The sequence below is a fragment of the Sitophilus oryzae genome, unplaced genomic scaffold (assembly GCF_002938485.1).
Source record: "Sitophilus oryzae breed Bouriz unplaced genomic scaffold, Soryzae_2.0 scaffold_942_pilon_pilon, whole genome shotgun sequence".
In the NCBI taxonomy this organism is placed as follows: Eukaryota; Metazoa; Arthropoda; class Insecta; order Coleoptera; family Curculionidae; genus Sitophilus; species Sitophilus oryzae.
Genome location: NW_022147575.1, coordinates 2950101 through 2966020, shown reverse-complemented (window position 1 = coordinate 2966020; position 15920 = coordinate 2950101). Strand labels below are relative to the sequence as shown.

At 32.9% G+C, this 15920-nt stretch overlaps 1 protein-coding gene across 1 annotated transcript in view; it reads left to right on the top strand.

Annotated features, from left to right (window-relative positions):
• The window catches only part of LOC115891036 (POU domain protein 2-like), a 175903-nt gene that overhangs the window by 88530 nt on the left and 71453 nt on the right, over positions 1 to 15920 (top strand). The window lies entirely within an intron of this gene.

The window sequence follows — 15920 nt, the reverse complement described above, 5'->3', positions numbered from 1 at the left end:
TAATTGAAATCGATTTTCACTTAAAAAGATGGTTTTTCTTGGTCCGGTCCGAATAGGAAATTTGAAATTATGTTATACAGGTAGGCGTATAAATAAGAAAATGTAAAATGTAATGTATGCATATAAACTTTAGTTTACTCTGTCCTAATTTTTTTTTTATTATTATTGTATATGCGATATTCCTAAAAAATTCAGTTGTCCTGTAAAGAAACCATGAAAAGCCACAAATTATATTTTTAACCGTTAAAAGTCTCACCCCTTTTAAGGTTTTAACGTTACCTACACCCTTAAAGACTTACTCGTGCCCAAGATGTGTCTCTAGGTATTTACAGACACACAACACTCTTTAGATATGTGTATATTCTGGGATATCTTCTTTTATTTTAGATCGATCCCGAGGCGGGGTAAATGGAACATAATGTACTGGGTTTCATATAAACTTTTATCGTCAGTGAGTTAAGAAGCTCTTAACTCACGCATTTTGAGTGAGTTAAGAGCATTTTCATTACCGCACTCCTTGTTTAGATGACTACCAAAGAGAAAAAAATATTTTGTAAAACATTTATTTTGCACTAAATTGGAAAAATATGTTATGAGTACCTTTTCATTTCCACAGTTGTGTACTTTTTTCCGGTGCACCATTTTTCATACTTAGAGTATGTATAGCCATACTTCTGTTTCGATTTTGCTGGAAGCAATTCAGAAATGGCTCTGAATGCCTCTTTTTCATTGTCAGTGGGAATACTTTCCAAATAGCTCATTTAAACTAGTGACATCAATATTTTTTAGAACTGCCTGTTCACCGCAAATTTTCCCAGGGTATAATTTCTTAATCTCTGATATTACCATAGTTACAGCTTTACTCCATGGTCACGGTACTAAAAGGGATGCAAATACAGAAAAATCCGGTGTCTCTCGACATTTTTTCGAAAAAAAAATATATTTTTTTAATTTTCAAACTTAAATGACTCGGTTATTTTGGACTTATCTGAAAAATGGTAAAGAGAAAATATGTTTCTACCAGCCCTGAAAATATTTGCACTTATTTAAGACTCATCCTGTATAATTAAAAATCAGTCTGCATGACTAATGTATGTATATTAATTTCTTAAGTAGATTAAATGGCTATCCTTAACAGGTCAACATTGAACTCTCCATTAGAACTCTCCAACTATCCATAGACAACTTATCCACATCAGAGATGCATCCGCAATTTATTTATCTCCTCCCTCTCTTTTCTAAATCTTGCTCCCCCATCCCCATCTTTCAAGAATCGAATCAACAATCTTCAAAGGAAATCCCCCTATCCCGTTCTCTGTGAAAATAGCCTCCATTTTACTTTTATTTATTTTTTTTATTTAAACGGACTTTTTATCTGCCGTGCCGGCCACCCGAAACCTTGACTACTAACTTTCGGGAAATTGAAGATTAAAGACCTCCCTCTTTTACTTTTGGGTATCTTCTCGATGTCGACGTCGTGTGTCGATATAGCTGAGAAAAATAGCGCGTTTTCCAAGGGTTTTCTTTCACGTTCTTTTACGATGCCTGCGTCTCAGTATTCAATATCCTAATTAAAAGTTGTTGTGAAAAAAAAATGAATTCTTGGATTGCAGAGAATCACTTATAATGATGATAAGCCAAGCAAGATTTATCCGGTCTACCATATCTTATCTGAGCTACATGTTCTTTAAATCTAGTTAATACTGATCTTCTAGTTTGCCCAACATACGACCGAGAAAAATCAAAGGTTTTCCTTGATTTAAGTAAAAATAATCTTCGGATTATCCCACGGGGTTTCTAACAGCACACTGTCTCCTCAACGAACACCTCAGTAGGCTAAAGCTGAGAAACAACGGCGAATGCAGATTCTGTGGGGAAAATGGAGAAACACCAGAACACCTTATCACTGAGTGCGCCGAGACGACGACCATTCGTGCCTTGACTTTGGTACGGCTGATGTCGAAGATGGAGAGCTGGCCTCTGTGAGGCCGTCTCAGATACTGGCTTTTGTTATGAGTTATAACTCGTTATAACTCATCATACGTTTCGTAAAGTAATCTCTTTCCGTCGTCGGAAGCAAAAAAAACACAAAGAACAAAGACAAAACTATTTAAAATATCTAAATGCAACTATTCGAGAACACTTTACTTTTTTTAAAACAGATACGTCTACAAAAACTGTTGACGTTCTGTTAAAATGACATTATATCAAGTTAAATTTCAAAATTAACAATTACTACCTGATACCATTTACTTAATAAGGTAAAACCTGTATGATTATTTTTAATTCGTATTTATTTTTTACGTATGTTATGTTCTTTAAAATCAAAGAAGCGATTGCCATACATTATTAACATCTACAGATGCATGAGCAATACATTTATTTTTATTAGATTGTATTAAAAAAGTCTCTTTTATTTTTCTTATAGACGCTATAGCTTCTTTCATTATAATTTTGGCGTTGTTAAAATCTATTCTGTGCCCTGTGTCCCATGAATGCTGACAAATCTCAGATTTGTGAAATTCGCCCTTTCTTAAGTAATCTTTATGTTCTTTAATTCGAACATTTAAAGGTCTAGATGTTTCACCAATATAAAATTTATCACATTCACATGGTATTTTGTAAATTACATTTTTTTGTTTGTTGTTCAGTGTTCATTGGTTTAGTGTGTGTTAAAATGGATCTAAGTGTATTTTGTGTTTTGAAAGATGTTCGTATGTTATATTCTTTTCTTATCCTTCTTATTTTTTCCGAAATGCCTGGTATGTATGGAATTGTAAGTTGTATATACTGTGTATTGTTATCATTGTGTGTATTCTGCCTATGATTTGGGGTTTGTATTTCATTTAATGTCTTTGACAATGAAAGATAGTGGATTGTCGTTTTTTATTAATATATTTTTTGTGTAGTTTATATCTCTGTTTAGTGAATTGTCGCCTGAACATATTGTCGTCTAATCATTGTTGTAATTTATTATTAGCACTATGCACAAATTTATCATTATTATTGACGTTCTTAAAAATTCTTTTTAAACCACAGGATAACTCTCTATATCAAACCGTATTGAAAAATATTTTGACGTATAAGTAAATCACAGCTACATTCCTAATGTAATTTCTTTCTATTTCATATCTTTCATTGGCAAGTCGAAAACTAACTAATCAATTAACTAAGAAATTTAAACTAGCCATCTTATGCTCAACACTATGATTAGGAAAAAAACTGGCTGGTTTATATTTCTGACTAAAATTTCTTCTCCTAGAATTCATCTTCATTGTTTTACAACAAAGTTCCTTGCTCCGGGAAATATGAACCTGGCGGAAAATTCGAGAGAAAATGGCGTCGTCCACTTCGACGCCTCTCTCCTTTCGAACCGACGACGCCCAGAAGCAGCGTCCCGACACCGGTTGAGGGAGGCGTCTCGACCGCGGCGTATGCAGATTAAAAAAAGGGGTTTGAGTGGAGGCGCGGGAGGGGGGATGGACGCGCCGCAGGCGGAGGGGCAGGGGCGGCGGCCTAGTTTGCATGTTGCGCTTGCGTTATCACGCCCATTATATCTTTTATCGATATTATGTAAAAGGGGTGAGGCGAGGGGATGGGAGGGGAGCGAATGCGCGCGGTGTTTGTTCGCGCGATTCGTCGCGAAAATTGACACACGCTTTACATGCACACATAGACCTTTTCCATGTTTACAGGGTCCGGCAATAGAGCGTCGGGCATCTGTAGTTCCTATATACCATACCATATAGTATACAGGGTGCTACAAATTCGAGGTACGAGCATTGGTATCTCGAAAACCGTAATAGGTGGGAAGATGGTTAAATTAGGGCAAAGTTGCGCCTTGAGATGTTCACCAAGATGCCATCAAAATTTTAAAAATTATAAGGATTTCTGAGTTTTTTGAAAAAAAAAACTTTTCTACTGCCGTTACTTCGTTACTTATGTAATAGTATACTTTTAGATTTTTAAGTTAGTTGATAATTTGTGAGATACAGAGGCCTACTTAATTTTTTTAAATACGGACCTGCATTTTTTATTTCAGGTTTTGAAAGAACTGTCAGTCTCCTGAGTACAATCCTTGTATATATATTTTTAAAGTAGATCAACCTAAGACGTTTATGGACTAAGACTACTAGATGGCAGGACCGGTTTCCCTACAGAAATGTTTTTTTTTGTTACTCTGAATTTTGAAGCTACCAATAAAAACAGAGAAAATAAAAATCGATAATTTTCGGACTGTGCCAATTGGTTACTAATCGACCAGATACATTTTCTCTATTAGATATGCTATAAAAGCTGGCAATTATACAATTCGACCATTGTAAATACCCGACAAATTCTTCAACGCCGACGAGGCCGGTGTTTCTCACTGATAAGAAATAAAAATGTTTGTTTAAATAATTTTCGAGGTATTTTTTCTTTCTAAATGCACATTTTAAAGTATTTTATATTCTTTGTCCCCTTGACCTATTATCATAGTATAAGGAAACTAGTAGATTTACTCCTTGTCAAATCCTTTGTTCTTTTTCTGCCACTTTATATGACCTTGTTCTCGCCTCCCGTGACCACTGACGTAGCTGTATAGTTGTGGTTTATTAACTAGGCAAAGTATAGTCGTGGCACTCGCCGTAATTTCACAGATATGTATTTAGAAAAATATGAGTTCCCAATAAAATGAAATAAATTGATCATCGAGTAAAAACTTGCTTGAAAACAGAATGTTTTCACATTTCGTGTAGGTAACAATTCTTCTGTATCTGAAAATCTTCAGATGGGAAGAAATGCGGAAAATATATATAATGACATATTTTTATATTATTATCTATTTCAGAGATTTTCTACAATTTTTTTTTATTTAAAACAAGTTTAATTTTCTGTAGATAACTGGATTCTATTTAAAGTACACTGCGGTGTTGCCATTCTATTTCTTATTTACTAAAACTTTGGTTAAAAACATTACCTATATATGAAAAGTGGCAAAAGACTAGAGTGAATATAACTTTATTAATACATAGCTATGTTTTCTTAAACATGACAAGGACACCAGAATAAATTCGTGTAGAATAATTTGCTTTATCGTATACAGGGTATTTTTTATGACGTCACCAAAATCGTAATATTTAAAATGTTGTATCTCATTTTTTTTAAATGCAACACCTAGTATATTATTTTTCTTTCAGATGTAGAATTAAAAAGTGAACATTTTTTGTATTTAAAGTGTTCTTAAATTTTTAGGCGTTGTGCAAATATTTTCTGTATTTCATTACATATGGGATTTTCAACGATAAAATATTAGACAAAGATCATATTATGTAAACCTGCATTAAATCAAATTAAAATAGGTAGGTAACTTTTTTTGAATATTAATTATCAGCAATTAACATTACCATAAATTATAAATATATTAATTTTATATATATATAAAATATTAATAATATATAATATATTAATAATATTTAATTTTAATTAATTATAAATATATTAATTTATATATAAATTTTAAAAAATCGTAACTCCAAAATTACAGTAGCTAGCGAAACGCAGTTTTCATTTTAAGATTAGGAATAATATTTGCAACAAAATTTGTAATAACATCAAAATCAGTCAAAGTCGCAGTTTTTGAGATATTCCGTGTTTCCGTAGTCCGTTTTTGAGAAAATCCGTGTAGATAGAACTCCAAACTCCCATCGGACGCGACATCAGGTGACGGATAGGGGAAATAACCGCGGACCAAAATGGGAAAAATTCCTTTACTTTGAAACTAAAAGAACTGCCTACCAACTTTTTATTAACATATTTTAGTATGGGCGGCTATACGTGCCTCCCGGCGGCGCCAATTTTTTTTTATTTTGGGTACCTTAACAACAACAAAATTATTGTCCAACTCTGTTTTTTTTAATTATTTAATCTGATTATATTCATCGCAACAATATTGATCAGCGCTAATTAACATTGAATAAGGAAAATCTACCCAATTCAAAGATTCAAATAAATAATATCCAGGTCAGCAATTTAAAGATATTATTTTTAACTTTTTTTATTTTGAATTTGAAATCTCAGTGTACGATCTAATAATATGCATAATATTAACAGTAGTTACTATAAATAAATCAACCTCTACAAACTAGTTTCTAACGCTTCTACATGCTCGAAAGGATTACTACTCTTCCTATTGCACAAATTTATTATTCGTTCAATTTTATTTATAGCTCTTTGAACATATTATTTTCTTCTTATATTTCCGAATGCATTTTGTACTCTTTATTGTACATGTTGAAAAATATTGATTTCACTTTTACAAATGACTTTTAAAATGTATTAAAGGTGTCCCAAGCTTAGATTAGAAGATTCTAGAGAACTACAATATTGATTGATATTAAAGGAGATTTCTTGACCATCATTGTTTCACAAGATCATTGGATTAAAATATTTTCAATATACCAGTACTTCAGAAACATAATATAAAAAAAACTATTAAAATGAACCTTAAACGCGTATTCTCTTTAGACGGGATATAAAAACAATCAACATAATTTAGTATAATAGAGAAAAAAAAGTTCTATTACTCGAACCCGAACACCAGGATCCGCTTTTTTTACAGTTCCACAATCGTCTAATTGTGGAGGATGGATCTATTTTCCGGCCGAATTCTGATTTATTTTTTGACCTTCTCGATCCCAGAGAATTTAATTATATGTGAAATTAAATTTTAATGTTGCCGTGGTATGCGTAATGCCGTGTTTTTTTGGTTTCATTCAGAGGTTTGAGAATCCGTATCAAATTATTAATAAATGCGTGAAGAAGAGATTTTTATTAGAAGTATATTTTATAGCTTTATATGATCAAAAGTATTACAAATTACAAGCAACAATGACCATGAAAAGATAAATTATTGAAATTTGATTAACATCAAATAGTCAAAAGATCCACAAATACTTTAAATAAGCAAAGAGCATTTGGAATAATGAAAATATTTTCCGAAAAACAAAATTTTCAAACCCCAAAATTTAAAATAGATTTTACATTTTACCCATCATCTTATGTACCTACTCATTATTTGTATATTGTAAAACATTTGCTGCATTTGTATGGTTCATAGTTTATTTTTCAAAGTATTTATTACTATAAATAGGTATATATATTGTATTTATTAACTGTATATTATGTATATTTCATGTAAACTATATCATTTTTAAAATGCAATCCAAAAATACGAGGAATAATTATGGTTTCCATGTATTCTTCAACATATTTATTAATCCATAGTATCTAACTACCGTGGCGTCATAAATCTCGCTCCAAGGCTGTTCTGTTAAAAACGGCATTGGTCTGATATTTAGAAATGTCAAAAGCTGATGACATTTTACTTTTGACAATTATGACATTTCGTGTTGATTTTTGCAAGAAGAGGAAGAACTATCACTTGTTTTATTATTTTCCTTTTCTATTTCACGAAAGTAAAAAGAGTTACCTATCTGATTCGTTCAGGCACTCAATTTAAAGAATATCAGTATCATTTTTTTGACAGAGGGATTTTATATTTGGCACGTTGGTAAAAAATAACGGTCAAAATTCAAAGTTATTCATTTTATAGACTATATAAACAGTTATTATCTACATCACCAAAACTCACCTTCTTAACTTCCGCTTTCCCGTTCAAAATATTCTAATAAATTTGCTTCTAATAAAGTTGCGATGATTTTTTTACGACTATTAAGCTATCTTGTACATTTCGCACTAAAAAAGGTTCTAAAAAGAACAATGTTCGACTGCCAGGTCTGCTAGTAAACATTTTTAAGCTTAAAGTATCACAACACTATTTAAACCAAAAACTCTTTTTCTTCTTCTTCTTCTTCTTCTTCCTTCTTCATACTAGGCGAATCGCCAGTTTGGTTTCGTCGTCTCTACCGGTTAGACTGACAAGTTGTCGTTTCTGCTGAGTACTCACTCATTTACATTTTCCACCTTGCACGCTCTTCTTATGCTTTCATTGCTCTCCCTGTCCAGAAGCGTCTTTCCAGCTATTCTGCGTAGTACTCTCATTTCGGTTGTTTCTAGTAGTTGTTTAGTTTTCGCTGTATCAGGTCGAGTTTCTGCAGTGTATGTCATTATTGGTCGTACCGTTGCCTTGTAAATTCTCGCTTTAGTCTCCACCTCAATGTTTTTAATTTCGCCATATTGTATCATTCAGGCATCCTGCTATTCTGGTTGCCTTCGTTGTCCGTTCTCGCACCTCCGCTTCTACATCACCATATCCTGAGATTTCTATGCCTAGATACTTAAACTTCATCTCTTGCTGAATAACATTGCCCTCGACTTCCAGTTTGCATCTTAGTGGTACTTTTGATGTCGTCATGCATTTAGTTTTCTGGGTCGATATTATCATATTAAGTGATTTGGCAGTGCAATTAAATCGATGTAATAAGCGCTGTAGATCGTTCTCATTAGCTACCAATACGCGGCGTTCAGTAAACGTACATTTCCTATTATTTCGTACATAATGATGTTGAAGAGAAGAGGGCTCAGGGATGGACCTTGTCGGATACCACAGCCTACATTTATTGGTTCGGTCAGGACACCGTTAATTTTAGCTTGAATTTGGTTCGCTTCATATATGTTTTGTATGGTTTTAACGAGGTTGTGTGGGATTCGCCTATTGTAAAGAAGGTGTACAACGTATCTTAGCTGCACACGGTCGAACGCTTTTTCTAAATCAATAAAACACATATACGCTGGTTTGTTATATTCGATTGATTTTTCTGTTATCTGTCTTATGACAAAAACCGCGTCTGTGCATGATCTGCCCGATCTGAAACCTTGCAGATCATCTGCTAAGCATGTTAAGTCGTTAATTTTGGTTGTTATCACTTTTGTCGTAAGTTTTAGTGTGGTGCTTAGAAGATTTACGCCTCTATAGTTTGAGGGCAGCTTCTTATCTCCTCTTTTAAAGATCAAGATAGTGGTGCTGGTTCACCATTCATCGGGTATCCTGTGTTGGTAAAGGATTTTTTTGAATCAGGAATGTTAGCTGCTGTATGAGACTTTGGCCGCCATATTTAAGTAATTCGTTTGGGATATCATCTTGCCCTGGGCTCTTCCTATTCTTTAGCTTTCGAAGGGATGTAATTATATCGGCTGCCTCAATCTGTACGTTGTCGTTGGTCATTATTTCGGGTGTATTTAGTTCAACCTCTATTTCTTCTGATTTGTATAGTTCTGACAAATAATCAATCCAGGATTCCCTTGCTATGTGATTTGTGCTATGTGAACCAAAAACCCGTAGTACAAAACTAAAGTGCCAAAACGAGTCATAATGTCAGGAAGTAAATAAAAAAATGTGACAACTTGGCATTTTTTACAGCAGAGCTACCACCTGAATCCCCAGCGGGAAATTTAAATTCCAGTTAATCAGCTCGACGCCGAATATGTCCATGGTTGGCAAGAATGAATTTAAAAATCGCGCCCTCGATTATTAAAAGTTAAATTGGTATAAAATATAGATGTCTGATGTCTGTCATCTATCTGTTTAATAAATTGTCGTTAATAAATAAAAAATATTACGCTTCTTATTATTAAGATACAAGAAGAATGGTAGAAAATATGAAAAATACAACATATTAACTGTTTTAACCTCGTCTGGTATATATCCAGAAACTTTTTCCCGACAATACGATAAAACAACAATCTCCGGGAAAGTGTCTCGACTGGCAAGAAGGTCAGATTTTACTACTACACATACAAACATATATAAAAGTTTTTCTTCAGGCAAAAGCGAACGGTAAAAGCAGGCAAGGTTAAGAACCTCACAATAGCCTCAAAATTATTTGTTGTGGCACTTCTATCCCAACGACGAGGCTGCGTGATTTCGTCAGACCAAACGGGAGGCTGCAGGACGATGAGGGGGATGGGGGGGATGCTAGCCGTCCCCACGAGGGGCGAGGGGGTAGTTATTGATTAGAGGCGACCCTACTTAGCACGCCCGCTAGTCTACAGCTACCCCCTTCCTCCTCCTGTCTCCTGCCAAGCCCCTGCATCTTTATTTCTCTTATTCCCGCTATGCTTTCGCGCCAGTGTTTGCCTGTGTGAGTGTACACAATTTGGCAACAGGACGCGAGGGCATAAATGAGATCGGGGCTTTTGTTTTCGTTTCTATTTTGTTTCTGTCAAAATCGTCTGGGTAGGCTTTTTCTTCTAAGAAATATTTGGGCAGGAGAAATTATACAAAAATATTTTTTCTGCAAATTGAAAGAAAAATTTCTAATGGGAAAGTGAGCGACTCTATACAGGGTGAGTCTTAAATTAGTGTAAATACGAAAGAAGAATTATTTTGGCATTAGCACGACGACGGCTTAAAATATACATAATATAATTAATAATAAATAACTAATAACTGGAAAGTCCAAATTTTGAAAGTATTTTTGAAACCAGTTAAAATTCTAGTTACGTAATGAAGGGCGCAATTTGTTGCCAACCATGGACATATTCGGCGACTCTCCTGTAAAAAATGTCAAGTTGCCATATTTATTTATTTATTTCCTGACATTGTCATTCGTTTTGCCACTTTAATTTTGTATATAATTGTGTTGTGATATTTTAAGCTTAAAAAAATTTAGTAGCAGACCTTGCAGTCGAACATTGTTCTTTTTAGAACCTCTTTTAGTGCGAGGTGGATACAAGATAGCTGGATAACCGTAAAAAGCTCATCGAAACTTTATTAGAATGATTTGAATGGCGAATATACCGGGTGCGTCTCAAAAGTGACTCACCCCTATAACTTTTTTATTTTCACAGTTAAAAAAAACGATATTTGGTATGTTAGTATATGACATAAATTAGGATTCACTGACGTATTCAGTTGTTTTCGGTCACTTCCTGTTTCACCGGAAATGACTACAACTTTTGATATTTAAATGGCCCCCTAGGTATTTTTTTACTTTATTCGATAGAAAATAACACTCTGAATAGAATGACATATAATATGTCAACGTTTGACATTTTCGCATATGGTTTATTTGAAATTATAACTTGCGGTTCGTAACGAAAATTTGACTCGAAATATCAACGGTTTGGTACGAAATTATTCGTAAAAAAATGGTTTTCCCAAATATGCTAATGAGCCATCCTCGTTCCATTTGAAAAAATTGAGATATGATTAAAAATACGATTTGAGCATTTTCCAACTGGCCAGGACAAGACACTAAAAACATTAGACAATCAAATCTATTTTTCCAAGGCTCCTTGATTAAGAATTAGTGTTTTTAACATAACCATGGCACTCTAGATTGAATTTTAAAATTCAATTTTGTTTTAAGCGAGAATGTCAAAAGTAGACATATGATATGTCATTCTATTCAGAATGTCATTTTCTATCGAATAAAGTAAAGAAATACCGGGGTGCCATTTAAAAATCAAAAGTTGTAGTAATTTCCGTTGAAACAGGAAGTGACCAAAAACAATTGAATGCGTCAATCAATCCTAATTTATATCATATACTAACATACGAAATCTCGTTTTTATCTGAAAAAACAAAAAAAAACACTGAAAGACAATATAAAGGGTATTTTTACAATATTCAATATAATTGTTACATAAATAGGTAATTAATTAAATTTCCCATAATATGTTTTTAACATAATATAAGTAATAATGCCTAGAACCAATTTTATTCTACTTAGCTTAATCTGAGTAAAATAAAAACTAAATCAAAAAAGAACATTACCCTTTTTTCCTTTAGACTCCAAAATCAAATAAAAGTCATCTTCTGTTTTTTATGTAAAATATAATGTACCCAAAAACAAAGTTATTCGGTTGTTAGTAAAAAAACGAAACCTGTAATACTACCGTTAATATTACTACTGCCTTCCAAATGAGTGTCTTTTCGGAACCTTCAGCGTCGAAAAAATAACAATTTCCAATCCTAATGACTATCTCATAAAAAAACTTGTATACATAAGAGGTATTATTATTAAGATAATGGTCGTCAGCTATCAGGCTACTGTAGCAGTCGTGAATATATTTTTCTGTGAAGCAATTTTGTGTCGTCTTTGGAAATATCTTCTCAATTTTCAGTCATAAGGTACAATTAATTTTTAGTTATAATATAGTTTTTCAAAAAAATAAAATTATTTACCAATTTTTATTACCATTTTTATCGATAATACAGGGTTCGGAGTTGGAACTCTGGGGTTGTTTTATATATCATTACTCTTGTTTAGGCTTCTTTGTCACCTTACATAATCCTAAAATATTATTAAATATGTTTTGATAGCTTCAAAGATATTAATAAATAAATAAAAAATATACAGGATGGTCCGAACTGTATTCCGGAAACTTCGTCAGCATATTCTGCAGATAAAAATAGGTAAAAAAGTTCTTATAAATGTATGTCCTAATAAATGCTTAGTTTCGGAGATACAGGGTGTACAATTTTCACACTGAAAAAACAAATCTATCGGCCCGAGGGCGAACGCACTTGAACCAATTTCGCCATGCTCTTGATATATGCCAAATGCATGGTTCAATTGGGGTAATTTCAAGATGCATTTGGGATAAACGCTTTAGAATCGCTGGTTGCAAAGACTACAGCCTTATCTTGAAAGTATTGCGATTTGCATGACTTCATACCAAACTCTTCAAAGATCATTATCAAAACTCTGCGAATTTTACGCCAGAAGCGCTTCAACTTTGTTATGAAGTACTGCGAATTTGCGATAAAAACACTTCGAATTTGTTATAAAACACTGCGAATTTGTGACAAAAGCACTTCGAATTTGTAACAACATAGTGGAAGTTTGCGACAAAACCATTGCGAATTTGTAACAAAGGCACTGTGGTTTTGTAACTAAAGCACTGGGAATTTGTAACAAAAATTCACTTTAACCCGAATCATACACGGTCAATTTTTCTTTCAAATATATTTGCACATAAGTGTTATTTGAGTGTATGTGGCGTTATTTATACCTAATTAAGTACACAACAATATCAATTATTTGCAGCAAATATATTTGAATTAAAAATTGACTTTGTATGGTTCGGGTTAGGGTTAATTTAAAAATAATACAAAATTTTGAAAATATTTTTATTGCTTATTTGGATGTATCTTTGTTTAACAAAAATATTTTTTTAAAGATAACTTATGCTAAATAACTGATGATGCTAACATGGTTAGCGAAACGCGCGTCCAGTTTAAAAGTAAAAGTGTTTTGGTGTATTGTGGTGATTTAGTGTTTTTATTTTGCTGCGTAACACCAAAGGTTCCAACCCTCAACTGTAATAAAAACTAATATATGTATATCATTTACATCACTGTTTTCATCAAGTTGATGATGGCTGATGGATACTTCATTTATTACTTTCAGACTTTCAATAGCTTTGATTAATTTGATTTTGTCCTCTAGAACATTATTGACTAGAATGCTCACTTCTTCTTGTGAGAGGCATTATATCGATTCCGTCGATATTTTGCTCTGCAAGAAAACAAGTATATTTTACCAACAAGACATTCACAATACAAAATATGAACAAAAGCTGATAAAAAAAAATTGGCTGAATTGTAATGAAATATTTAGCATTTGCTACAAATGCCCGCGCATTTAACCTAAGGACATGAAGGATTTCAGGTGAAAAAAGATGGACGTCCATCACCAACTTATTGTCTGTATAGTTCTATCTGATGAAATCACGAATTTTCCAAGATACTTTTATGATTTCGCTAAACAAATAAACTATAACAAACACAGTGCTATAATAATATTATTATACTGTGCTACCAAGGTGAATTTATGTAAAAATCATATATAACCCAATCGTAGATCGCGGCTTTATATTGCATCATATTTTTTTAACATTCTATGCCGTGATTGAATAGTCAAAAGTACAACCAACAATGGGTGAAATATGAAAAAAAGTAAATAGTAAATGCTTCTTTGTACTCTCTTTGTTTGTTGTTTATAAACTGTGTATAAATTTATTTCCAGAAATTTAAGCAAAACCTTTTACCACGTTATCTTTGTTCATTCCACCCATTGTTTATTTGTTTTTATATAAATCCTCTTAGGAAATCATGCATAAACAAAATCAAACAACGCCTTATTGTTTCTACGTACCTTGAAATGTTGATAGCAAATGTTCTAGGCGCCATGCCACTTGGCCAAAAATTCTTCCACGCTGCTCATATGCGTCGACAAAACACGCACCACTTGCTGGTTGTTCAAAGGGACCGATGCCGATGATACTAATACTAACACGCACGTAAAAGGTTGATCGCGTCGCGATGCAAATATAGGCAACAATGGCTACTTATGCCAAGAGCGCCGACTTGCTACCAAAAGCATGGCTTTCAGTTGAAAAATTGGACATTGGAGATAAAAGCATATAATTCCAATAAAAGAAGTAAGTTGAATCCTCGCAAAATTTGGCCCAAATGCAATAATTTTCTGCTAAAATCCGATTTGCCAAAAAAGCATGGATTTTAATTTGAAACTCTTAAATTTGACGTGAAAGTAATTCATTTGCCTGAGAGGCACAACAAGGCAAATGCATGGTGAATTTACCCCAATTGCAGTGGTTTTGTTTGGCACAAAAGCAGTGCTATTGTATTTAAGGCAAAAGTTTGCTCCCTTGGCAAAAAAGCTAAAACGGCAAATGCGCGGAATCATTTGCTATTAAAGCATTAGTTTTTTCAGTGCATATTTATTTCGATTTTTTCTGAATAATTTATGAAGTAACATCAATGTTTCGATGAAAATTGGTGTCTGGGAGTTTTTTGACATGAGAAATTTGATTTTGATGTCAATATGACTCTTACTTGCAGAGGGCGCCACCTACATATTTTTTAACTGGTTTGAAGAATAATAACTTTTCGTCCGCACCTGTATAAAATTAGTGAGTAAAAAAATATAAATTTACGACATTTTTTACGTAAAAAAGGTCTCTTGGTAAAAATCGCTACAAGTAATGGTTCTCGAGATATTTGGAATCGAAATTGTCAAGACCTATCATCATTGACATAAATTAAACATGTTGACTAATAGTTATTAGACCAAAATCATAAATTTGAAATGTTTTTGTGTCAAAAGTTCAACAGAAACTGTTTTATTATCATTTTTTCGCAGAAAAAAATATGATTAATTTAAAAAAATTAAAATTTTCCAAATTTATTATTTCAGTCAAATAACTACAAACTACCTACTCGACGGGTTTATTTTTTGTCAATAATGACATGTATTGACTATTTCCATTTTAAATATCTTGGGAACGGTTGCTCGTAGCGATTTTTACCAAGAGACATTTTTTACGTAAAAAGTCACGGAAATATCTTTGCTGCCAAAAGTCACTAACTTACTTTTTATTACTTCGGAGAAAAACGCGTCTAAAGATTAATTGCATTGCATAAAGTTGTTGTTAGTAACAACTCGGAATTAAAATACAGCATAAATAGCCAGAAATCGTAGTTAATGGCTTTTTCAATCGATTCTCCGCTTCAAAATATAGTCAGTAATTCAATTTTCAGATTATTCGGTAAAATGTTAGTGACTTTTAGCAGCAATAGGACGATATATATTTTTTCATTCAGTAGTTTTATACAGGTACGGACAAAAAGTTATTACTCTTCAAAACAGTTAAATATATGTAGGTGGCGAAATTTATAAGAAAATGGCGGTTGTCCAATTTTTTTTAAATTCCGAAAAGCCAAAAAAAATTGTATTCCTTAAGAAAAAAGTGAAATTAATAGTATTACTTCTTATTCCTTTAGAAGAGAACAGAGAATATACATATTCTGCTCTTAAATCCGAAAAAGCTTCTTAATTTGAAACTAATTAAGCAAACGCTTTATTTCTAATCTTTCCAGTCATTATGGCCGCAAGATCAAGCCATAAGAAAACATCCATCGCTCTGTAATTACATGCAATAAGCAACTT